This window comes from Marmota monax, unplaced genomic scaffold (assembly GCF_021218885.2).
Source record: "Marmota monax isolate L192 unplaced genomic scaffold, Marmota_monax_Labrador192_F-V1.1 WCK01_AAM20220418_F8-fsc00129, whole genome shotgun sequence".
In the NCBI taxonomy this organism is placed as follows: Eukaryota; Metazoa; Chordata; class Mammalia; order Rodentia; family Sciuridae; genus Marmota; species Marmota monax.
Window position 1 is genome coordinate 176368 of NW_026693811.1, and position 26309 is coordinate 202676.

Genomic DNA, 26309 nt, shown 5'->3' on the forward strand with positions numbered 1-26309 from the left:
AGTATGTCTAATTACAAAATATTTCCACTACACCACGAGACCCAAACAGACATGTGTAGCCAACAAGTATATTCTCTTTAGTGATCTCAGCAAGAATAAAACTAATTTGTGCAGCTTTCTGCAGCTCTTTTCTCTTCCCCTTGGTGGGGTGAGACATGGGAACTGAGAACACAGTCCTTCCTCCACCCGCCAGTATGTCTGTTTCTTGCAGTCAGCATTTTGCAGAGGAATGTTATAAAAAACGTCTTAGCAGCATCCAGGGAATTTCAAGTGATTTATTCCTGTTTCTGAGGGAAAACAAACAAATGAACAAACAAAAACTGTCCTCTTATGCAGCAAAAACCCCAGGAATTGGCTGTAGAAAGGATCTTGTGAGCTGGAAATTGTGTGCCCTCTAGTGGTCATCTATAGGAAGTCCCACCCAGAAGATCATTTCCACTGAAAACAGAAGGAACCAGGCAGAGAAGGTGGGAGACAAAAATTTTTGAGAATGTCTTGAATGAGTAACAAGCTGTAAATGGTACAAAGACACCTGCTTTCATCTTTTATTGAAAGAACCAAATATAGGTCATGGGTGTAAAAAAGACATCCAAGCTCACAAATCCTGGCAGGCTTTATTGAAGCTACCCTGGAATTTGCCTCCCAGCACTGAGCCCCAAAGGCTTGGATGGGTTCCCAACACAAGGGTGCTGAGCTGGAGAAAAGTCACTCACCAGAATTCCTCCTGGGAAGGGAAGGCTGTTTCTGATGGGAAAATATTTGGTAGAAAGCTGAGACGTGTGTGGACAGAATGAATGGTCTGTACAGATCACAAGAAGAGTTTGTAGTTTATTGCTGGCTGAGAAAGGGAAGATGAAAAGGATGGAAGAGAAAGCCAGTTGAGAAAAGGCCCCTGATCCTCCTGGATGTGTGAGCTTGCCCAGGACGGGCCCTACCTCCACCCCACCAAGTCTCCACTACACTCACATGTGTGAGGGGATCCTCAGGGGCACGGAGAGGAACTGAGCTCTGTGTCAGGGTTGATGCAAGGTTCACAACAGCATGTGAGCACAGGGGTGAGGCAGCCTGGAGAAGAAGGAGGAGATAAGCCCAGGAATTCACAGGTGTCAAGGAAGGGAGTGGCTATAACTAGATAGGGCCAAATTTAGCCAGATCTTTGTGGGGGAGGAAAACTTTAGACGACAAAGTCGCACAGAGATAAGCATGGCTAAATTAGATGTTGGGGACAGGTGTGGCTCAATGGTACAGCACCTTGCTTGGCATGCCCAAGACTCTGGGTTCAATTCCCAGTACTGAAAAAAAAAAATGGTGTTTCCCGAGGGATGCAAAGGAAAGACAGAAAAAACAGGCCCAAATGAGCAATCCAAAGTTCAGACACTTGTCCCATGGAACATGTCGAGTTAGAAGCAGATCTAAGACTCAAACCCAGGTCTTCCGTTACAAATTGCACATTCTTCCTATCTCCTATGCTGCCTCTCCCAAGCAGAAAGCCCTTTTTTTTCTTGTTTTTATTTCTATTTTTTATGGTGAAATAACTACAACTGAGAAAAGCTCATAGTTAAATACTTCCCTCTGACCTAATCTACTGCCTTTCTATCGCTACTAGAGAAACCAGTATTATAAGAGCCCTAAAACTGCCAACACATCGGAAAAATATTTAGCTCTTTGTCTAAGGATGGGACCCAACTGACCAAATAAAACCCAAATAAACAGCAAATAACAGCTCCTCCTCAGATCTTTCATGTGTGTCTGGAAACAAATTTTATATTCCTTGCCACTGAGACTTCTTTCTCCCAAAATAATGGAGTCTGTGGCTTCGCAGTGTATGGACACATTGAGAGCTGGGTAAGGTTTTATTTATCTTGGCTTTGCTGGTGCTGGGCACCTTTTGGTAAACGGGACATGGGCAAATGTCCTTTTATCAGCAGCAGGAGAACAGACTTGAGCTTTTCCAATTTTGCAGCAAGAGACTACATATATTAAAATAAAGGGCTTAGTCACACAGGGACACATGTCTCCCCAACATTAGCCTACAGCCCAGCATGTCAGAGGCACAGTTTACCCAGAAGTGTTACATTTATTGCAGGATGATTCATTCAGATTCCACCAAATGTCTTTTCCATGATCCACATTTTTCACTTTATCATGCCTGAAAAAAAAAGACAATTTGGAGTCATTTGCCTTGTTTCTTAAATCAAAGAAAGACTTGGATTTACACAGCCTCTTTTCTCCAAAAAGCCCAACATACTTGCCCATCTGCTAGCTCATTTGTCTCCGGTTCTTCCTTGTAAAGTCAATTGAGTAGTTATGCTGGAGAAACAGACCAGGGAAGGTGACAGAGTAGGTAGGCTTATACCTACTCACCACAAGGGGGAGCCCACGCACCCTCCTATTGTACTCCTTTCCACTGCAGACACCTATTGCCCACCTAAGTGGCCAGAACTGTTTCTAAAGGTATCAGACCTCTGTCTACAAGTAGCCCCAGCCTGAAACTCTGAGTCTAACAATGAACAGACACAAGAGGCCAGAGAATTACAATATAATGTTAAGAGCAATGCTGCAGGGGTGGCCTGGACATGAGTGTAGAGAATCAGAAATGGGCACAAAAGGAAAGTATGAAAGGCTTTTAAAACTAAAGCTTCAGCATAAATTGTAGTAAGTGAAATAATTGGAAAGAAACAGCTTTTTTTTCAGCACAGGGATTGAACCCAGGGATGCTTTACCACTGAAAGACATTCCCAGTCATTTTTATTTACATATTTTTATTTTGAGACAAGGTCTTGCTAAGTTGCCCAGGCTAGCCTTGAACTTGTGATCCTTCTGCCTCTGTCTACTGAGTCACTTGGATTACTGGCATGCACCACTGCACCTAGCTGGAAAAACAACATTAAATCCTTTTTGATTATTAGTCAAATTAACTAAATCAGACTTTCCACTCACCAAAACGACTATACCTTATATATTTTTTTTACATTTGATCAACAAATTGGGATGAAAAGGATTAAGCTTTTTTTAACCTCAAAAATCACAAAATAAACAGGGAAAAAGCCCTCCCCCAAAAAATTAAAACTTCAAATAACATTTGTTAGAAGGATGTGGAGAAACTGGAACCCCCACATGTTGTTGGTGTTAATATAAAATGACATGGCTGTGGTGGGAAGCAGTTTGACAGTTCCTTAAAAGGTTAAATCTAGAATAACCATACAACCCAGAAAATCCTCTCCTAGGTATGTATTCAAAAAAACTAAAAAAAAATTCCTTCCATATGTGTGTTTATAGCAGAACTATTTATAAGAGTCAAAAGGCAGAAACACCCCCTTGGTGGATGAAGAATTAAACACATTGTGGAATACACATTCGGTGGAATATTATTCAGCCATAAAAGGACTAAAGCACTGCTATACATGACCACTTGGATGGACAGAAAGCATCATGTTAAGAGAAAGAAGCTAGACATAAAGGTTGCATATTGTATATGAACTAATCAGAAAGTGCAAATCTATAGAGACAGGACTCAGATTGGTGAGCTCAAAGGAGAGTGTTAGCCAGGGGGGGCTATTGCTTAAAGAGTGTGGGTTCTTATTTGGGGATGAGGGAAATTTGGGACTAGATAGAGATGGTGGCAGCATTATATAGTGAATGTGCTACATGCCGTGGAATTCTTCATTTTAGAGTGGCTGGTTTTATGTTATGTGAATTTCACCTCAATAAATGAAAAAAGAAAAAAAAAGCAAAGCTTTAGTCAAGAAGTTCCTGGGAACAGGAGGACAGCAGGGTTTTGACAGGTGCCCTCGAGGAGGTATTTGAGTCAGAGAGCAACACACATAAGAGGAAAGCAGCACAAGGTGGGCAATTTCAGGGCTGCGTGGGGGGACTCATGGGGACCTAAGATAGGAGAGGGCTCTACCATGGGCAGAGACAGTCATCCTTTCCAGGGACCCTCTCAATCCTTTAAGCTATTGTCTGGGGCACAAGTTCTTTACATTCATTGTGCCATTGACTGCTACATGTGTCTTTGTTAACAAAAATAGTGAAATAATATAATCAAGTGACAGTCTAATCCTTATGCTACAGTGGTTAAGTATAATTGATGTTTTGAGTTATTGCAACAGCTCGAAAATAATCTTAAAATATCCATGACTTCTCTTGCTGAAGAAGTCATAGGCTTTGTGACTTAATAATAATCTATTATGGTAGATTATTGCCTACATTCACGATTAAAGGAAATGCTAAATTTCAGGTACAGGTTAGTAAAAAATAAAGATAGATTTTTTGCAGACCCCAGCTTCAGAACCCCTGTATTACAACCTGGAAGAGAAGTTGCAGGGCAGTAGCTAAAACTCACCTTACACTGCTATTGTCTGGCAAAAGGAACTGAGAAAGGAAAAAAGATGGAAGGCCAAATTGTCTGAGATCTGTTCTCAGCAAGGATGGAGACAGTGACTAGGAGAGATGCCAGGCAGCTGAAGGAAGGTAATATCAAAGGTATGGGTAGGAGGGGCTAGGCAGTGTCAGCAGGAGGAAGCCACCTAGGTGGCACTTAGGTTTCCCACATGCCAACATGGATGAATGGGAGCATGGTGGTGTCTGAGGTTTTCTTCCCATAGAACTGGTCAAGTAAGTGATGCTCAGGGAGTTTCACATACCACCTCCTTAGTAGGGTTTTATTCTTAAGTCAAGCACTCTGTTGCAGGGGTGGGGATAAGGGGCAAAGAGGATGTATACTGGGGGGAAAACTCTCCAGAAACTGGTTATCAGGCACAGAGTAGAGGAGGGAGAAAATCCAACTCAATGTGCTTTGTCTCTTCATTGTACCCCAAAAGCCATAAGGCAAGGACACTCCTTCTTTAAAGAATCCCATTTCCTTGTAGAGACCACAGGAGGCACCAGGAAGGAGCAGTTATTAGATTTGTGCCTTACTCTCCATCCATACCCCCCCTGGATCTTTGAAACTGCCTCCTCAGCGGGCCCCCAACCCCTATTCCCCACCATAATCCTTCTGCATATTGTAATTAGGGAATTCTTAAAATAAAATTGGATTACTCCACCCTGCCCAAAAGCCATCGCTCTTCAACTTAGCCTTCAAGTCCTGACATTTCCTGGCTCTTGTGGCCCTTCAGCCTCCTCATTAGCCATGCCTGTTGTCACATTTGACCCCCAACAGGACTGGGTCTACTGAATATGCCAGGCTCTCTTACCTCTAGACTCTTCTCTGCTATCACCAAATGAGGGCAGGGACTGAGTCATGTTTATATAAGTATAGTCTCAGTGCCAGGAGTGAGCTAGTGCTTGTTTGTCAAATAGATTAACATTTGACAGCAAATCAACACTGAATGCAGTGGAATCTAGCTGTGTAGGTCTTGTATTAATCTGCTCTGGCTGCTATCATAAGATACCAAAGACTGAATGGCTTAAACAACAGAAATGCATATTCTTACTGTTATGGAGGCTGGAAGTCCAAGATCAAAGTGTCTGCTGGTTTGATTTCTCCTGAGGCCTCTCTTCTTAGCTACCAAACACCTACCTTATTGTCCTCACATGGCCTTGTCTCTGTGAGCATAACTTTCTTTCTTCCTTTTCCTGAAAGGCCACCAGTCATATTAGCTGAAGGCCCCACCCTAACAGCCTCATTTTAACCTAATCACCTTGTTAAAGACCATATCTCTAAATTCAGTCACATTTTGAGATACTGGGGGTAGGCCATCTGTAGCCAGGAAGAGAGTCCAATCTTGATCTTGGCTTCCCACCTTTTAGAAATAGGGGAAAATATATTCCTGTTGCTTAAGCACCCAATCTATAGAATTTTGTTAATACAAACTTGAAAGAAATGCCAGATCCCAGATCCTGTCCCAACTCTACTGAGAACCCATATTTTAATAAAGATTGGTTTGCATGCACACTGCTGTTGGGGAAGTACTCTCCTAGAACACCTGTTGTCTTAGAATTCTAGTCCAATCTTAAGAGTGGGTACTCATGAATTTCAGCTTATACAATGAGAGATAAAAGACAAATTGACTGAAATATATTTTAATGAGAAGTATAGGAAATACTATCCTAACACCAAAACATGCAACTGGAGTGGATATCTGATGTTCTTGTCTGTCCAGTGCTTGTCTTTCTGTTGAGAAATGTCCCACCCTATGTCATTCCTGCAGGGCTAGCTATTCACAATGCTCCATGTGACCCAAGCCTGGCCAGTCATGGTGCTTCATCAGCCTGTCATTATAATTTGTTAGAGCATCTAAACTAACAGTTCCAAGCAGACCTGCAGTAAGAGTTAGTGTATAGATTCTAAAAGGAAGGTCTCTTTCTTTTGGATCATACTATAGAGTCATGGGCTTAGAGCAGCCAGCCTTCGGTAGAAAAAAATGAAACCAAAATGCAAAGAAAATGAGAGATGAGAAATGGGAAGTGTACTTCGATGGAATTGTCTGGGGCCCTCAAATCCATCTATACCCTCATATTTACCACTTTTGTAATACAATTTGTGGCTAAGCTAGCTAAAGATGGGTTTTTATTACTTGCAACCAATATGAACAGGTATTAAGACAGTTTTCCTTAGAAACTGTGTTTGTGATAAAGCAATATTCAACCCAAAGTTTGATCAGTCTAGTACCCATCTACTTTAGTATCATGTTCCAGGCAGGCATTATGCTGAGTGCCAGGGATACCTATGTGAAGAAGGTGCACCCCTGCCTTCATCCCAACAGTCTAGAAGCTGAGGCTGGTGGAGATTCCCAGATGTAAGCAAACCATGCTATGCAAGGTGGCCAGTGCTGCCATGGAGCTCTGAACAAGATGTCGTGGGAGGGTGGCAGAAACCCAGAGAACAGGCAAAGGCTTGACAAAGGAGTTAGCATTTGTGCTGGGGGTGTAGCTCGGTGGCAGAGCACCTGCTTAGCATACACAATACTCTGAGTTCAATACTCACCACCCCCAAAAACGAGTTGGCATTTGAGTACACCCTCAAAACAATTTGATTCTGAGCATGGTGTTCCAAGCTGAGGAATCAGCATGGGTGAAACACTCAGGGTTTATGACCTGGCAAGAGCCCTGGATATTGACTGCAGAGGTGAGGCCAAGAGAATTGGGAGAGGTCCAAGAGTAGAGAGCAGGTGAATGATATAGTGAAAAGACCTTGGCCAGCCAAGGAGTCAGACTGAATCTGGAGCGGCATTGAGCTAATAATGTGTGTTTCTGGGCAGAGAAGCCTTCTGAGAACATTTGTAATTTAATAAGATCCCTCAGGAGATTAAACGGGATCATTAAAGCTATGAACCCCTGGATGGCAGGAATGTCCCTGGTACATGGTAGTATTTAATAAATATTTATGGAATAGGCAGACAGTGACAGTATTGACAGAGGCAGGAGCAGTGGGAAGGGAAGGTGGACATTCTGAGACATTTTATAGTCAGAATCAATAGATTTTCATACAATTAAAAGAAAGGAAAGCATTAGGAATGACAGAGCAGTTTCCCTCTTCGGTGATCTGATGAGTGAAATAACAGGTTACCAGATTGTCAGGTAAAGATAATAGCCTCACTTTTGAACGTATTTTCTTTGAGGAGCCAGGGAATCCAGGATAACCTGTTTGGAACACAGTTGGCTTAACAGATCAGGCCCTCAAAAGAGGTCGGAGCAAAGGGAGGAAATTGAGAAGTCATCATCACAGAGAAGCAGTTCAGAAGAGAGGGTGCTAGTCAGGAGAATCCACCTCTGCAGTGACAGAAAGTGTTCAAATCTGTAACACAAAGGAGTGCATAACACTCAAAGTTCTTTATAACCTTTATATACCATAGCAAATCTCCCCACACTTCCATACCCCCAAAAATAAAAGTGGCAAAATGCTCTGCACTGTAGGTAGGAATAGAACAACCACAGTTCCAACAATTTGACCCCTTTAGCATGTCTGGGCCACAAACGGATCATAAGCTGTTGGAGACTCAGCCTGGCAGCTGACACTGGACCTTCCATAAGGAGGAATGGCAACATCGTCCACTAAACCAGGCAACCAGGCAGCATTTGAAGTGCATCTGCCAAACCCAGGATAATCACTGAGCCAGGAGGCCTTCCGGTCCTTCCATTTTCCTGCCAATCTGGGCATGCACTGACTGTGCCTTGCCAGAAGCCCATGCCTGCACCTCCACAGGCACCTGATAAGATGCCACAGTCCTTGTGGTAGACATTCACAATGAGTTAGGGAGGGCACAGACAGTGTTGGGTCAGGGAGCCACGGCCCAGGGTCAGCTATAGTCTGGTTGAGTTGAGCTTCAGAATGTGTACCTAGCAGAAAGTGGATTACTTTTCTTGTTGTCATACTTTCTTCTTTAAAACAAAACTGAATTATTATAGCAGATATCTTTCTATATTAAGAAAAGCAGATAGCATAACAGTCACAGTAGGCATAAAAGAACCTACTTGGGTCCCCTTGACCCCTGCCAAAGTGCATGAGAGGACAGAGGAGAGGCCTTCTAGTTCTTTCATTTTTCTGCCAATCTGGCCCCACACTGACTCATCCTTGCCAGCAGCCCATGCTTCTTGGGAGAGAGAGAGTATACAGAATATGTCTGAAATAATACACATCCAACACTGGGAATGAGGAGGGGAATGGGGAGCTTTCACTTTTTACCTTCCCACATATTTTTATTTTTATTTTTTTAAATAAGAAACTAGTTGATTTTCAAATGAAACCTTGAAAATTGCTAATTTTCAAAAAGCATTGAAGATTTGAATCAATTGAAGAAGGACGGACCAATACTTCATTCCAAGGTCCGTGAACCAACACACATCATAGAACACCATGGAGCCAATAGGTGCCTCTCCACCAAGTCAGGACAAGTTTCTAAGGACTGGCTGAACAAGAAGGCAGCCTCCTGGCTCCAGAGCCCCTCCCTGTCAGCCTCCCTTCTTACCCAGTCAGGTCAGAACTTGTCTGTAGCATACGTGCATGCAGAAGGGAGCCACCACAACCCTAAACGTGGGAGTCGCTGGCTGCAAAGACATGGGTAAAACAAGGCCAGCCCTGGATTACTCATCACAAGCTCATGGAGAATTTGATACTCTTTGCCCAGACTCCCTCAAGTTTATCTTATTTGATCTAGGCTGCCATGGAGCTGATGATCAGGCCAATGATCAAGTCTAAAGCTGGCTTATCCCTGGGTTGAAGGCAGGTGGATGCATGTTCTGGCCTGGCTTCCTTCCCTCCGTGAGACAGGGATTCCTGGCTGGTGGACGTGCCCTCCCTGCCAGCCTGGGGAAAGAAAGGCCATTGGGGGCACAAATACTGAGAGCCTCTACTGTTAAATCAGAAGCAACCAAGAAGCACAGGTGATAACTAGCTCAGATAAACACTTCGTAGAGGCAGAGGTAAAGGATTCCCATCAGAGAATTTAATTAAGATATCGAGTAAAATTTCTTTTAACAAAACATAGAAATCAATTTGGAAAACAACATACTCCATGTTATATTTTTTATGCTCTTTAAATATCAGGAAATTGAATGGATGTCAGTGCTGGGTAGTCCAAACAGAAGAGGTGACTGTTACATCCCCAAAAGGTCAGCTGCAAAAAATCCATCCACCCTAGGCAGGAGGAGACTGGTACCTCAGAAGATGGAGAATCTTCCTCTCTGCCTACCCCTCTCCGCATCCCCACCATGATCCCAGAAGGGTACGCTTCCTACTTCTATAATTGCCACCCTACCTTGTTCTTACCCGCATCCCTCCTCCTCCTCCACCTATTCTTTTATTTTTGTGTATATATTTACTTAAAATCAGTGGATTTGGGACCAGATCCAGGCAAGAGAAGGGCTTTTATAAGTAGTTTATGTTGTCTAGCTCTGAGATATGCTGCAGTCTGGAGCAGAGTGAGAAATAGCATCTTCATAAAGAGAAATTAGAAATATTATTCTAGCAAGTTAAGTTGTTTTCTTTCTCTGGGAGCAAGGCTGAGGTACATCTGGCCTCTAGCCCTCTATTCTCAGGCTCCACCAAGAAAACAAGGTACAGACCACCAAAAACAAGACCAACCAATCCACACATGTCACAGTGCAGACGCCACAATTCAAATCACCTGCAAAGGCAAATTTATAAAACTTCTGTAAGATGCATGTGCCATCAAAAATGAGATCACTGTCAGAGAAGCCAGCAGCTATTCTAACCCCTGTCACATTTAAGATGCATCAAAAAGACTTATCAAAGATGTGGAGAAATTGGAATCCTTGTGCATTTCTTGCGGGAATGGAGAGTGGTGCAGTCACTGTGGAAAACAGCACAGCAATTCCTTACAAGTCATGCAATCATTCTGTGCTGCAGCAACTCTACTTCTGGGTACATGCCCAGAAGTGAAAGCAAGCTGCAGACACCATCCTCACACCCATGCTGATAGCAGCATGGTTCACAATAGCCAGAAGGCAGAAATAACTCAGTGTCCATTAAAGGATGAACCAATAAAGGAAATGTAGTATCTACATGAAGGGGATGTACAGATTTGAAAAGGAAGGAAATTGTGAGGCATGCTACAGCATGGCCTAATCTTGAAGATATTAGGCCAAGTAAAATAAGCCAGTCATAAAAAGACAAAAACTGTGTGATCACACTTACATGAGGTACCTAGAGTAGTCCAATTCATAGAAGCAGAAAGTGTAAGTGTAGTTTCCAGGGATGAAGGGAAGGAATGATGGGTATAGTTTCATGGGTACAGTTTAACTCTGGGAGGATTTAGAAGTTCTAAAGATGGATGTTGGTGACGGTTACACAACAGCACAAGTGAATGTACTTAGTGCCACTCAACTATACACCTAAGAACAGCCAACACTGTAAATTTTTTATGCTATGTGTATTTGGTAATAATAATAATAATAATGTTTTGTATCTGGCCACAGAGAGCAGCATTAAGTTCGATATATGTTCATCTACATCTAAGTAGATTCTTTTCTACCTTGGAAGTTGGTTTGTTTTTCTGATTATGGAACCAAAGATCAGTCAGTTTTCCTTGAGAGTTTCACTGGTTCATGATTTTCCATCCTGAGCATCACCCTATCCTGTGCTCAGAAGCTCGTCTGCCCTGGTCTCTCTTGGCCACAGCAGCAATGTCAGCAACCTCTGCTCAACTGGCAGAGTCAGAGCTGGCTTTGGTGGACCTTGTCCCTCTATGTTTTAATTCTGAAGTTCCATCCTGATTCCTGATGCAAGTCCATCCTACATCCTGAGGGTTGTACCAAACCTCACCACCATTGTCATTAAAACCCCATAAGCATGCCAGAATGTATGTAGAAAATGAACCAAAGTCTCATCTCCCGTGTCCCATGTCCTGGAGGATAGCATCCCAAGGATGACAGTGTGTTCATGGGGGAAGAATTTATTTCCCAGGATGAATTTTCAAAATTCTTAGTGGAAGAAGTCCTGCTCATGTGGATTTAGAAATATAACTCAAGATAGTAATCTCCCATTTTTCTAGCTCAGCCTCTACAGATGAAAAAAAACTCAAAATTAAGCAGAATATTTCTACTCCCTTCCTTAAAACCCAGGAATCTGTGGAGACTTTGGAATCTCAACTTTTGGGCCAAGCAAACTTATTAGAAACTTATTTTTGGACAAGTATTTAAAGATAGCTTAGTGAATAAAAAACATTATCCATCTAGTTATAGATATGCCCATATGTAGACCAAGTACTTTTATAAGCATGATCTGATTTGACCTTCTCAAGGATCTTGGGATATAGGCAGAATCATCAGGCCTCTCCCTTATAAAAGAGGAAAGTGAGGACCAGAGTGGTTGTGTGGGGACCAAAGTTAAAGCTGACCACTCCAAATCTATGTCTTGCCTTACTACACCATGGGATCAAACAATCAAAGACTGTAACCACCATTTACTTCCTACTGTGCATGAAACCCTGAGCTGACCCTATGGTACCAAACTTAGTCCCTGCCCTCTCTGGAAAGTTTAGTGAAAAAGGAAGAAAGTATTCAAAATGAAGTGGCCCATGCCAATCACCAAATATGCCCTATCAGCAGTAAACACTGAAAAGTCCCCTATGCTTCTTAGGACATGAGTAGCAGATTCTGAATCTTGAAGGACTGAGACCTTGGCAAGACCTATGGAAAGAGTTTGAGAAATTCAAAACCCTCCAAAACAAGTTGTACTCCTGTGAATGGTCTGAACCCCTTCTGGGCACTGACTGAGTTGGTCTCTGTCAGTTGTTTGGTGTGACATGTCTGCACTTGGGTTTTCTCCATGCTTTCCCATGATAGACCCCAACAATGACTTGCCTATTTTCCAAAGCTTGCTATAGCTCAGATATGCTGACAAACCTGGCCTAGGGCTTTAGATATCTTTGCTATAGGTTCTGCTGATTTGGTCACATGCCCAGCCTTGCCTTCCATAATCACCTCTTCTTCTGTAGCTTCTGTTCCCTCTCTCCTGGAATACTGGTACACACCCGTCTCTGTAACTTAGAGGATAAAATCCTTAGACAAAGACTATTCAAAGTTTACTTCAGCTGACAAGTATTTATTAAGTACTTAATATGTGCAAAAACATTCATGATCTTTGAGTTTGAGCAATCTGTAACCATCAATCTCATTAATAATTAACCAGTCATTTATGTCTGTGATTTACTGTACATGTAGGTGGAGTAGGTGGCCAATGGAAACTACCAAAGGCTTCCCCAAATTATCTTCCTATCAGAATGCCCAATTTGGAGCCTGCAGAGAAATCTGGGAAACCAAACACACCCAACTGCCACCATTAAAGAAGCTCTCGCTGACAGAGTACTTTTGTACCCATTAGCAGTGTTGCACTATTAGCTGAAGGAAGGTCTCAGAGGGACACTAGAAAGAATCATTTATATGGGAGCAGAGAAAATGGAAAGTATGAAGCACCAAGTATTGGCCAATCAAAACTGGTCTAAGGAATAAACAACACTGAGTGACCTTGGGCAACTGAAACTTAATGAAGGACACCAAACACCAGAGAAGGGAGTGTCTAAAAAGGGAAAATAGAGCTGAAGGAGTGGTCCTCCTGGCTGGCCCTGAGCATAGCTAATGGAAGTTTGTAGAGGAAGAGACACCGCCTCTCAGGGCCTCCCAATCTACTCTGAGCCAGGAGGGAGCAGATATAGTGGTGCAACTGAAAGTCTTCCATATACTCTCTAAAGCTACATGAATTCCCTGAAAATCAAAACTAAAGAGCCTTTGTATCTGGAGCTCTCAACCTAATGCTCCCCTGAGGCCTGTACTTTGTAAAGAGGACAAAGCTGTCCATACTTTAGATTCCACAGCCCCTTAGACTCTTCTGGCTAGAATAAAATCCTGCTCCAGTTTTCTAATCCATCCAATTTAATGGCCAAATTATTTTTTTGCATAACATGAAATCTGTGACTAGCCTTCCTTTGGTGGTCTGCCATATTGTTAATATGTCATAAAACAGCTGAGATTAAACTATAATGGAGCTAAGGGAAATAATCTGTAATGAACATTAATAAGCACCAAGTGTGAAACAATTAGTGAAATTGTTTCTTGGATAAATCGCCTTTGTAAATGGTGTGGGATACTCTCTGATCCACAGATAGGAGTCCTCTTTTCTTGATATTCTGTCAAATTCAGGAAAGTGTTCAATGTTTGACTAATTCTCCCAGACATTTTTCCCTTGTAGCTACTCAAGATCAAAATTCTATATTTAGGGACTTTAAGGGCAAAATCATACAGCTATTCCATACTTATAAACTATAAGTTTTACAAATGTTTTAGTTTGTTTTACAAATGTTTTAGTTTTCTTATGACTTTCTCTTTTTTGCACTTGTGAATATATGTACCAGGTCATCTGTGGACTCATTCATATTAGAATTTGCTTAAATGTACCACCTTTGATTTTTTTTCCTTTTTTTTTTTTTTTTTTTGCTATTTGACTGTGGAAATGTGTATTGCATCAACTTGGTTTAACTGGAACTATGTTTGTCAGAACTCCCTTATGGTTCTGAGATAGAGTTGGCAAAAAGAGGAATTTGTACAAGATTTGGAAGTTTGGAAGGTAGATAAGGTAGGTGTCAAGTAGCCATTATTCTCTAAAGGTGACAGAGAGGTGTCAACATCTTCCAAGCATATCGTCATTGTTTTCTGCTATGTGTTCAACTTTCCCCAACTGCCCAAACTACTGACCAGCAGCATCACATGGCTCATGGCCAGATTCTTGGCCACAGACCTACAGAAGCAATATTATATAGAAATAACAACTCTCAAACAGCTTTCCTTATGGTCCTACTCTGGCAACTGGGTGTATCTGGTTTCTCAGATTCCCCTGCAAGTTCCAAATTATCTACAATGGGGGTATATTAGCAACTCTTCTCTGATCTTCTAAATCCTTCTTTCAGACCCTTACATCCCCAGCTTCTCCCATAACTGTATAATAATTTTTTTTCTCTATAGCCCTCCTAGTACTTCCACTTCCTTAATTAAACCCTGACTAATTCCTTTGCCTTACCACCTTGGGAGCAGTCAACCAGCAAAATAAATTTCACACTAGAGTCAAGAGTTGGCCTCATACTTCTTATTCCTATAGAAAGGCACACAAAGCTAAACTTAAACATTTACTTATAATTCTCAGAATGAATGAGATGAACCATGTAGGGCAATATTCTATGTATATTCTTTTTATTGTGACACAAAATGGTCTTATACCAGGGCTAAGAAGTTATTAGTTTTAAATTATTACTTCGAATTTCAGAGATGGTGTTAAGTAGAATGAATGTAAATTTTCTGCAAATGTTGATACCTCAATTTTACTTGCTAGTTCACAATAGTGAGCAAAGAAAAAAATTGGAAGCCATGGTTACCATGCTGTTTAAATGATACAGCTCCCATCTTTAATCTTGAGCTATGCACAACAACAACATAGTAATCATAAATTTTTTCACCTTCTGAAAATATATTACACAAGAGATCACCCAAGCAGTGCGACTTCCTTTATTATTCACATATTTCACCCTCTTACATACCCTCAAGGGTCTCATCTCAGTCTGTGCCAAGGGCAGCTTCTGATTATCTCCATGAACTGCAACCTATTCTTGTTTGCCTCCTTGCTTTCTCTGCACTTTCTTAGTTGCCCAAGGGACCATCCTGAGCCCCCAGATCTCTCATCTATTGTGATTTGAGAATATTCTGCAGTGTGGCATTAAGTATGGCAAGAGGACTCACAAACAGCATCACAAATAATGCCAGAAAGGCTCCCACATGGGAAAGGAAAATGGTAATCTAAGAAAACCTAGTGAGTCACCAGAGAGGCATCTGCCCATGGTAGAGATACTTATGATATGCTATCCAGTGGACAAAGAAACTAGAGTAAAAATGATACCAGGCAACAAGAAACCTAAGGGAACTGAGTTCTCCTCAATCCTGACTCTGCTCTACTTTGCTATGTGGCCATGGGCCAATCACATCCGTTAGGACAGAAAGTACTATTTCCCCTCCTAGAGGGTCCCCAGTTTATGTGAGCATTGAACAGCCAGGAATAAAGACTTCATTCCCCAGTCTCCTTTGCCAGTAAGAATAAACATGTGACTAAATTATGGCCAATGTTATTTAATCCATATCAGCTTTCCCACAGCTATGGTCTCCTTAGTCACTGACATATCCTTCCTCCTTGCCTCTCCTGACTCCATGCTCAGACTCAAAATAAGCACATACTTGCCAGGTACACACCTGTAATCCCAGCAACTTTGGAGGCTGAGGCAGGAGGATTACAGCCTCAGCAATTTAGCAAAGACTCCTAAGAAACTCAGTGAAACTCTGTCTCAAAATAAAAAAATAAAAAGGGCTGGGGATGTGGCTCAGTGTTAAACACTCCTGGGTTCAATCCCCAGTACCAAAAAAGAAAAAAATAAAGAAAGTGTTTCTTCTCCATTTCATCAGAGAAGATGTCCACAAGTTAGCGACCCCTTCACCCAAATGTATGAACTATCTCTCTGTCCGTGTAGACCTAAAGCAAAAACACAAACTCTTCACAATTACAAGAACCCTTGTGCTCCAAGCATTTTCCTGTCTTTACTGAACCTCTATGAGTCCCATGAAGGAGTCAAATCAAAGCAGCACATTAGATATATATCGTTTTCCTGCACCTCTCTCTGGATTGGGCTCTAAAAGGGTTGTTTGTTACGGGAAGGATTTCTCCCCAAGTCTTCTCCCTCCTTTACCCTCTGTCTTATTCCCCACTCCCTGTTCTGTGCAGAGGATTTGAGCTCAATTCTCACTTCAGGTCCATTTGTGCATAGCTCCTGTCTCTAGGCCCAAACTCTCCAAGATGCTTAACCAAACAGAGACCTGGGGACAGAAAGCCTCTTGGGAGGCAATTTACCCAGTGTCTCCTGTGGCCTGACCACCCCCGCAGCTTTCACAGATATAAGCTTATCACAAGTATCTGTTCCAACAAATGTAAAGCCCTTCTCAAGGGGCTGTTCACCAGCAGCTAAGAGAATGTCCCCGCATGTACCACAAACCTTGTCCAGGGGGATCCTCAGCTTGCCCATTCAATTCCTGGTTTGTTCCCATCATGGTCTCCTTGAAAAGAAAGAAATGCTTTCCTTTTGCTTTGCTTTTTCATTAAGAATACAATTTCTGGTGAGCATAATCTAAAACAGTTCCATGAATGCACTTAAGGGCACATATACATTATCTTTCTAGGAAAATCCACTTTTTGAAAAGGACTTTAATGTTTGCTGCTAAAGAAATTAAATGAGCACTAAACAAAATGGACTTATTTTCTCTTTTCTTTCTTTTTTTTTTTCTTGCGGTACTAGGGATTGAACCCAGGGCCTCACACATTGTAGGCAAGAGTTCTACTACTGAGCTTCCACCCCAGCCCCAGGATGGTCATTACTAACTTTACTTTATCTTGGTGTGTTAGTCATGGTTCTCCAGAGAGATGAGGAGGTGGGGCCCACACTGGCATAAATCCCAGAGTTGAGGGCCCAAGAACCAGAAGCTCTGAGGTCTGAGGTGGGAGAAGATGCATGTCCTAGCTCAAGAAGAGGGAGAAAAATTTGCCCTTTCTCTACCTTTCTGTTCTGTTCAGGCCCCCAAAGGATTGGCTGGTGCCCAAGCACTTTGATAAGGGTAGATCGTTTTTACCAGACTAATTCAAATTCTCTTCCAGAAGCACCTCGCAGACACACCTAGAAACAATTTTTACCAGTTATTTCCACATTCCTTAACGCAGCCCAGTTGCACATAAAACTGACCCCCATACTTGAGGAATTGAATTGAATTGAGAGAGTCTGACCTTTATTTCTGGGCCTTAAACTACACACATAATTCCCAGAAGAGCCCATTAACCTCAAGAGCATACGGAAAATGGTAGAATGCTTCAGAAGGTCACAAAGGTAAGGAGAACATTCTGTTTGCCAAGGACAGTCCTGACATAACTATTAACAGAAACCTTTTCATTCTCAAAAAAATGTTTCCTTTTAGATAATAATCTATATGATTGCCCTCAGCAAGGCACCTATAGTCTGGTGGCTATCGTAGTGGCTGGCCCTATAGGGTTTGACAGTGTACCTATAGAGTTTGTACAGGTTATACCTATAGAGTTTGAAAGTAGGGGCTCTGTAATCCAGCTGCTTTGGTTCAAATTCTTGTTTCCATACCAGAATACCCAAATTAGTTAGGGTCTTAGTTCCAAGTAACAGAAACTGACTCTGGCTGATTTAAGCAGGAAAGGGATTTATTTAAAGGATTGGGGTGGCTCATCCAACATTACCAGGAAAGCTGGAGAACCATGCTTAGAAACTTGTCTTTTATGAGACTACCCAAAGTCACAATGTAGAAGTGGCCTGGCAGTGGAAGATACTATTGTGACATTGTCACTGTGGTGTCTCCACCACCTACCAACATGCAAGCCCTAGACCATGGGCTGTGGTCAGGGACCTCTGCTGCATACAGGATTTGATGCTGCTAATAGCCAACAATGGCCCTGGAGAGCTCCTCATAGCCCCTGCTTCTTTATGCTGCAGATCAGATACAAAATGGAGCTCCTGGCTTACCCCTTCCTAAGGACATTTCACACATCTCTCAGATGTTCATTTTTACTTGCTTTTCTGCATCCCCATCCACCATCCACTGGAGCTCCTGGGTTTCTGATTTAACCATCTGGGAATACTCTATTTCAATATTTATATGAACATATGAGTTAATGAGCACAAGGCTCTTCTGTGAGGCTATCAACCATCTCTATAGATAAAGAAGAAAAGAGTAGTGTAAAAATTCTCTATTTGATCTGAAAATATGAGAGGGACATGCTCAGACTTTATTTAGCAAAGCAATCTGTACTCACAAAAATCATTAATCCACCCTTAAATCTGTCCCTACGGCTGACTCTGATATACTGTGACTGCTTTTTGATTTATATTGGGCAATTTTTTACAGACATTGTCCAGTCCTCAGGATAATCATGACCTGGAATTACACATTAGCCACTGACCTTGCTAAATCAGCAGATCATTATCTCGGAGTTCTGTACCTTTTAGCTCTCTGGAGAGATTGTGGGCAGAGAAACCTGGTCTCCAGCTCCATTCAGATTTACCCTACTGGTTTGGCAAAGATGCGCAGGCAAATAAATCCATGGGAAGACCAAGCACGGAATCAGCCTAAAATGGAGTGGCAGATGCTGTCCAGGCTGGTCTCTCCAAAGCTGGCATTCCCATCTCCAGTGAACAACCGAGATACCATCCATGTTTGCCAAAGTCCAGAATTAGAAAGCTGAGCCTGGGCTACTGTTGTCCAAAGAATTTAATGGACAATGACTAGATTTGAAAGTGATCCAAATGCTTCAGCACTCAAGCATGCCACTGGTAGAGGAGGTTTTCACTGTGGTAAAATTTTCTGTTGTAATTACAAATTACTAGCGAAATGTATTTAAAATTTTGTAAATAATAGGCAAGTCCAGACCTCCACTTTTATTCTGCAGTCAGGTGCTGTGAGAAAATAGTGACAATTATTTCTTCAGGATTTCCATATGTTTGAGACTGTGAGATGCTTTTGAAACCAGAAAGGAAGGCAAGGCAGGAAGCCAAGCCACTTCACCTACCTGGACCTCAGTTCCTCTGGCATATGGTACCAGTTTGGTATGCTTCCTTCCCCTGAACCTTGAAATTTTACAGAAAATAAATCTTGAATTGATCATAAAAATGATGACAGTAGGGCTATTTCTGCTAAAAGAAAGGCTGAACATATTTTTAAAATCAAACAAACTATATAATTTATATATAAATACAAGTAAAAAAAATAATTGAATGGGAAAAAAAGATTTGTGTTCAGTATAGCTAATGTCCATGAATAAATCAGATATTGACCTCATGGGACTTGAGCCAGCTTGAAAAGTGACTTGGTGCAAATTAAAGGGAAAAAAAAAAGTTCGGGTTACTGAAGCCGTGGGGACACAGTTCTGTATTGAGGCAGAAGAAGGCCTAGGGTGCATGGTTTGGAGGGTATTACTGGGAGTTTATCACAGATGCCTGGGCTTATTTCACAGCTTGAGTCTCATCTCAGTTTCTTTTCTTTCTTTCTTTTTTTTTTTTTTTGGTGCTAGGGATTGAATCCAGGACCTTGTGCATGCAAGGCAGACAGGCACTCTACCAACTGAGCTATATTCCCAGCCCTGAGTCTCATCTCAGTTTCTTGTTGAGCTTTCTTTATGCTTCACTGAAAGTAGAGTATGAAGTTATAAAGAAGTGAGACTATTATTGGTTGAATTACATCCTCCCAAAAGAAGTTGATGTCCTAACCCCCAGTACCTATAAATTTGACCTTATTTGGTAATGGAGTTTGCTGGTGATCAAGTTAAAACAAGACCATTAGTATGGGCCTTAATCAAAATGGCAGTGTCCTTATAAAAAAGGGAAATCTGAACACAAGCAGACCCACACAGAGGAAAGATGATATGAAGAGACAAGGAGAAGATGTCCATCTACAAGCCAAGAACTCCTGAGGCTGTCAGAAGCTATAAGAGGGGCTTGAACAGATCATTCCCTACCACCTTCAAGAGAGTATGACCCTGCCGAAATCTTGATTTTTAAGACTTCTGGGCTCCAGAATTGTGAGACAACGAGTTGCTGTTGTTTAAGCCACCCAGTTTGTTGTGCACTTTGTTATGGAAGTCCTAGAAAAATTAATATAGGGACTAAACTGAAAGATTGAATACGAAGGCAAAATCCCTGAGCATGACCTTGGCCAGAGATCAAGATTCAAAAGAAGTCACCATTTGTCCAAAGCTGTCTCCGGAGGCTATGGAAACCATTTAACTGAGACAAAGATGAACCTAGGGTAAGGTTGGGGAACTGCAAACCGAGATGGAGGTACACTTTGGAGGGAAGGTAGAGGATGCACAAAGAACTGTGGGAAACCCTGGGATGGTAGGCTCTAGGCCTGGCGGGGGAGTTACCAGCAGATACCACACTAGCAGCAGAGCAGTAAGACTAACATGTAGAGCCTGGACGTACAGAAAGAAGGCAAGGATTGGGGTTAGGAAAATTACGTTCAGAGCCAAAAAGCTTCAGCCATTAGGAGGTAGAAAAAGGAGCTTTTAGCTGCTGTCAGAACAACTATGTTGAAGGAAAACAAGAATAAACAATTCTGCAAAACTAAAAATGTGATAATACTACATAATTTACCTCTATAAAAATAAATAAGACGAAATTTTTTAAAAAGTTAATTAGTTGTCATTATCGGTGGGTTTGGTTTCATTTCTATATACAGAAAGCAAAAGAATATTTGAGGCTTCGAGAGAATTTTCAACTCAGGCCAGACAGGGATACCCCATGTCTGATTGCAGCACACCAAGAATTTAATTGATTCCTTTAGGCAACATTTCTGAATGTTTTCTATTTCCTAGAGATAAACATCAAGCCATAAATCTCATGTTTGACCCAAGGGGAACCCAAGGCAGTTGCCAGTTCAGAAAAGATAGTCAGATGGCCTAGGAGTGAATTTATTGGGTCTCATGTTACATTTGCAAAACAACCAGAACTGAACTGAGCCTGCAAGTGAAATGGAAATCAGTGTTTCAGAACAGAAATAGAATAATGCATGAACTCTAGCACTCTTTATCACATCTGAGTAGAGGCAGCGGCTCTGGGGTTTTGTTTCTGTGAATGTCATTCTTGACTTACCCACACATAAATGAACTGGCTAGCTGAGGTATAATCAGAGAGTCCCAAATGGATCCATTTTCCTAGACAGTTTCAAATCATCTCATAACTGCGTTCAGTTTAAATATGCTTTCTTTATAACCAATGACAGGAATGTTAAATTCCTCTGTCACACAAAATGTGAATATTATCCAGGCCTCCAAATGCACAAAAGACTGCCCAAATCTTTATTATATTGAACTCTCCAAATCAAGAAAACCTGGTGTTATTTTTCCTTCTGGAGAAAATTGTCTCTGACTGTGACAAGGACAAACCATAAATATGGCACATACTAACAACAAAAAACATCTATAAAATTATTGGAAATATAAATGATGAGAATGCTATTTTTTAACTTTGTTTTCCAGAGAAATTGAGATTAACTGGTGTGTATGTGGCCTTTATCTTACATTATAGATGTGATAGATATGAAATGCTTCTCTATCATTCCATGCAAATAATCTTTGAAGTGATTTGCCTGGAACTTTTATTATTTCCTAGAGATCTTAAGGAAGGTCAGATGTCATTTAAAAATGTCATTAGATGTTGTTTTACCAAAATAAAAAGAGCTCTACAAAAAGTGCAATGGCTGTGTAGGGTGACTGAATCATCCAGTTGTGGGACTTTTAATCAGTAACCAGATTCAACTATGAATCAATCTGATATTTGTAATAAAAATGGTTAAAATATTTAGTCTTTTTTTAAAAATCTAATATAGTCTGCCATGTAGACACTAAGAAGTAGATACACACAATGCACACGCACAACCAGTTATGATTTGGATCTGAAATGTCCCCCAAAGGTTTATGTGTTGAAAGCTTAGTTTCCAATCCAACAAAGATTAGAGGTGGGCTCTTGGAAATTGATTGGCTCATGAGGGCTGTAGCCTCATCAATGAGCTAATCCATTAATGGATTTATAGCTGAATCAACCATTGGAAGATGGTAGAAACATTAAGAGGTGGAACCTAGTTAAAGGGAATGAGCCATTGCGGGGATACCCTTGGATAATGTGTATCCTTTCTCCCCATATCTCTGTCTACTTCCCAGCCACGAAGTAAGCAGCTTTGCTCTCTCATGCCCTTCTGCCAGGATGTTCTATCTCACCACAGGCCCCAAAACAATAAAGCCAGCTAACCTCAAACCATGAACCAAAATAAATGTTCACCTCAAGTTGATTCTCAGGCATTTTGTCACTGTAACAAAAAGTTGCCTAACATACAACCCAACCAATAAAAATATTGAATTAGAAAGGCTTCACCTAATAAGAAATATAGTGATCAAGTGCAGCTCTCAATATCTGATGAGGATTTATAATGTCCTCAGCAAGGTACTAAGGCTTTATGTGTACCATTTCCTTTATCTTTATACTTCTTTGAGGTTAATATTGTCATTTATATATTAGAGTTAAGAAAATGGAGGCTTAAAGAAGTACTTGGCAAATGTCTCTCTCAAGAACCATAAAGGGTCTGAGATTTTACCCTACTTGCAAGGTCATGAAATACTGCCTTCCACAGTTTTATGCATGCTAGCAGAAGATATGAGACTCCTGGTTCAGAGACAATGGACTTTATCTTCATGACACAACAGACAGCATGAGCTTCATGTACACATCAGTTTCCTAGTTTTTTTTTTTTTTTTTTTTTTAATTTTTTATTGTGGGTTGTTCAAAACATTACAAATTTCTTGACATATCATATTCCACACTTTGATTCTAGTGGGTTATGAACTCCCACCTTCACCCCATACACAGATTGCAGATTCACATCAGTTACACATCCATTGATTTACAAATTGCCATACTAGTGTCTGTTGTGCTCCGCTGCCTTTCCCATCATCCACCCTCCCCCCTCCCCACCTCTCCCCTCCCCTCCCCTCCTCTCTCTCTACCCCCTCCACTGTATAACCCTGAGGGTCTCCTTCCATTACCGTGCAATTTACCTTCTCTCTCCCTTTCCCTCCCACCTCTCATCCCTGTTAAATGTTAATCTTCTTCTCCTGTTCTTCGTCCCTACTCTGTTCTTAGTTACTTTCCTTATATCAAAGAAGACATTTGGCATTTGTTTTTTAGGGATTGGCTAGCTTCACTTAGCATAATCTGCTCTAATGCCATCCATTTCCCTGTAAATTCTATGATTTTGTCATTTTTTAATGCAGAGTAATACTCCATTGTGTATAAATGCCACATTTTTTTTATCCATTCGTCTATTGAAGGGCATCTAGGTTGGTTCCACAGTCTTGCTATTGTGAACTGTGCTGCTATGAACATCGATGTAGCAGTGTCCCTGTAGCATGCTCTTTTTAGGTCTTTAGGGAATAGACCAAGAAGGGGAATAGCTGGGTCAAATGGTGGCTCCATTCCCAGCTTTCCAAGAACTCTCCATACTGCTTTCCAAATTGGCTGCACCAATCTGCAGTCCCACCAGCAATGTACAAGTGTACCCTTTTCCCCACATCCTCGCCAGCACTTGTTGTTGTTTGACTTCCTAATGGCTGCCAATCTTACTGGAGTGAGATGGTATCTTAGGGTGGTTTTGATTTGCATTTCTCTGACAGCTAGAGATGTTGAGCATTTTTTCATGTACTTGTTGATTGACTGTATGTCCTCCTCTGTGAAGTGTCTGTTCAGGTCCTTGGCCCATTTGTTGATTGGGTTGTTTGTTCTCTTATTGTCTAATTTTTTGAGTTCTTTGTATACTCTGGATATTAGGGCTCTATCTGAAGTGTGAGGAGTAAAGATTTGTTCCCAGGATGTAGGCTCCCTATTTACCTCTCTTATTGTTTCTTTTGCTGAGAAAAAACTTCTTAGTTTGAGTAAGTCCCATTTGTTGATTCTAGTTATTAACTTTTGTGCTATGGGTGTCCTATTGAGGAATTTGGAGCCCGACCCCACTGACTGTAGATCGTAGCCAACTTTTTCTTCTATCAGACGGCGCGTCTCTGATTTGATATCAAGTTCCTTGATCCATTTTGAATTCACTTTTGTGCATGGCGAGAGAAAGGGATTCAGTTTCATTTTGTTGCATATGGATTTCCAGTTTTCCCAGCACCATTTGTTGAAGATGCTATCCTTCCTCCATTGCATGCTTTTAGCCCCTTTATCAAATATAAGATAGTTGTAGTTTTGTGGATTGGTTTCTGTGTCCTCTATTCTGTACCATTGGTCCACACGCCTGTTTTGGTACCAGTACCATGCTGTTTTTGTTACTATTGCTCTGTAGTATAGTTTGAAGTCTGGTATCGCTATACCGCCTGATTCACACTTCTTGCTTAGCATTGTTTTTGCTATTCTGGGTCTTTTATTTTTCCATATGAATTTCATGATTGCTTTCTCTATTTCTACAAGAAATGCCATTGGGATTTTGATTGGCATTGCATTAAACCTATAGAGAACTTTTGGTAATATCGCCATTTTGATGATGTTAGTTCTGCCTATCCATGAACAGGGTATATTTTTCCATCTTCTAAGATCTTCTTCTATTTCTCTCTTTAGGGTTCTGTAGTTTTCATTGTATAAGTCTTTCACCTCTTTTGTTAGGTTGATTCCCAAGTATTTTATTTTTTTTGAAGATATTTTGAATGGAGTGGTTGTCCTCATTTCCATTTCAGAGGATTTGTCGCTGATATACAGGAATGCCTTTGATTTATGCGTGTTGATTTTAAATCCTGCCACTTTGCTGAATTCATTTATTAGCTCTAATAGTTTCTTTGTAGAGCCTTTTGGGTCTGCTAGATATAGAATCATATCATCTGCAAATAGTGATAATTTAATTTCTTCTTTTCCTATTTTTATGCCTTTAATTTCTTTCGTCTGTCTAATTGCTCTGGCCAGTGTTTCGAGAACTATGTTGAAGAGAAGTGGAGAGAGAGGGCATCCCTGTCTTGTTCCAGATTTTAGAGGGAATGCCTTCAGTTTTTCTCCATTCAGAATAATGCTAGCCTGAGGCTTAGCATAGATTGCTTTTACAATATTGAGGTATGTTCCTGTTATCCCTAGTTTTTCTAGAGTTTTGAACATAAAGGGATGCTGTACTTTGTCAAATGCTTTTTCCGCATCTATCGAGATGATCATATGGTTCTTATTTTTAAGTCTATTGATGTGGTGAATAACATTTATTGATTTCCGTATATTGAACCAGCCTTGCATCCCAGGGATGAATCCTACTTGATCATGGTGTACAATTTTTTTTATATGTTTTTGTATCCGATTCGCCAGAATTTTATTGAGGATTTTTGCATCTAGGTTCATTAGAGATATTGGTCTGTAGTTTTCTTTCTTTGAAGTGTCTTTGTCTGGTTTAGGTATCAGGGTGATGTTGGCCTCATAGAATGAATTTGGAAGTTCTCCCTCCTTTTCTATTTCCTGAAGTAGCTTGAAAAGTATTGGTATTAGTTCTTCTTTAAAGGTTTTGTAAAATTCTGCTGTATACCCATCGGGACCTGGGCTTTTCTTAGTTGGTAGTCTTTTGATGGTTTCTTCTATCTCCTCAATTGATATTGGTCTGTTTAGGTTTTCTATATCCTCCTGACTCAATCTGGGCAGATCATATGACTTAAGAAATTTATCTATGCCTTCACTATCTTCTAATTTATTGGAGTATAAGGATTCAAAATAGTTTTTGATTATCTTCTGTATTTCTGAAGTGTCTGTTGTGATATTGCCTTTTTCATCCCGTATGCTAGTAATTTGAGTTCTCTCTCTTCTTCTCTTCACTAGCATCGCTAAGGGTCTGTCGATTTTGTTTATTTTTTCAAAGAACCAACTTTTAGTTTTGTCAATTTTTTCAATTGTTTCTTTTGTTTCGATTTCATTAATTTCAGCTCTGATTTTAATTATTTCTTGCCTTCTACTTCTTTTGCTGTTGTTTTGCTCTTCTTTTTCAAGGATTTTGAGATGAAGTATGAGATCATTTATTTGTTGGTTTTTTCTTTTTTTAAGGAATGAACTCCAAGCAATGAATTTTCCTCTTAGAACTGCTTTTAATGTGTCCCATAGATTCCGATATGTTGTGTCTGTGTTTTCATTTATCTCTAAGAATTTTTTAATTTCCTCCTTGATGTCTTCTATAACCCATTGATCATTCAGTAACCTATTGTTCATTCTCCAATTGATGTATGCTTTTTCCTTCCTTCTTTTATC

The 26309-nt window shown here is 40.8% G+C and overlaps 1 long non-coding RNA gene across 1 annotated transcript; it reads right to left on the reverse strand.

Annotated features, from left to right (window-relative positions):
* Positions 1 to 1849: 1849 nt before the first annotated feature.
* On the reverse strand, positions 1850 to 18626 carry LOC124105148 (uncharacterized). The gene is made up of 3 exons (XR_006855657.2): positions 18467 to 18626; positions 16488 to 16548; positions 1850 to 2149 (listed from the first exon to the last, which is right to left on the reverse strand). It is a non-coding gene; the product is annotated as an uncharacterized LOC124105148 (long non-coding RNA).
* Between the last annotated feature and the right edge of the window lie 7683 nt (positions 18627 to 26309).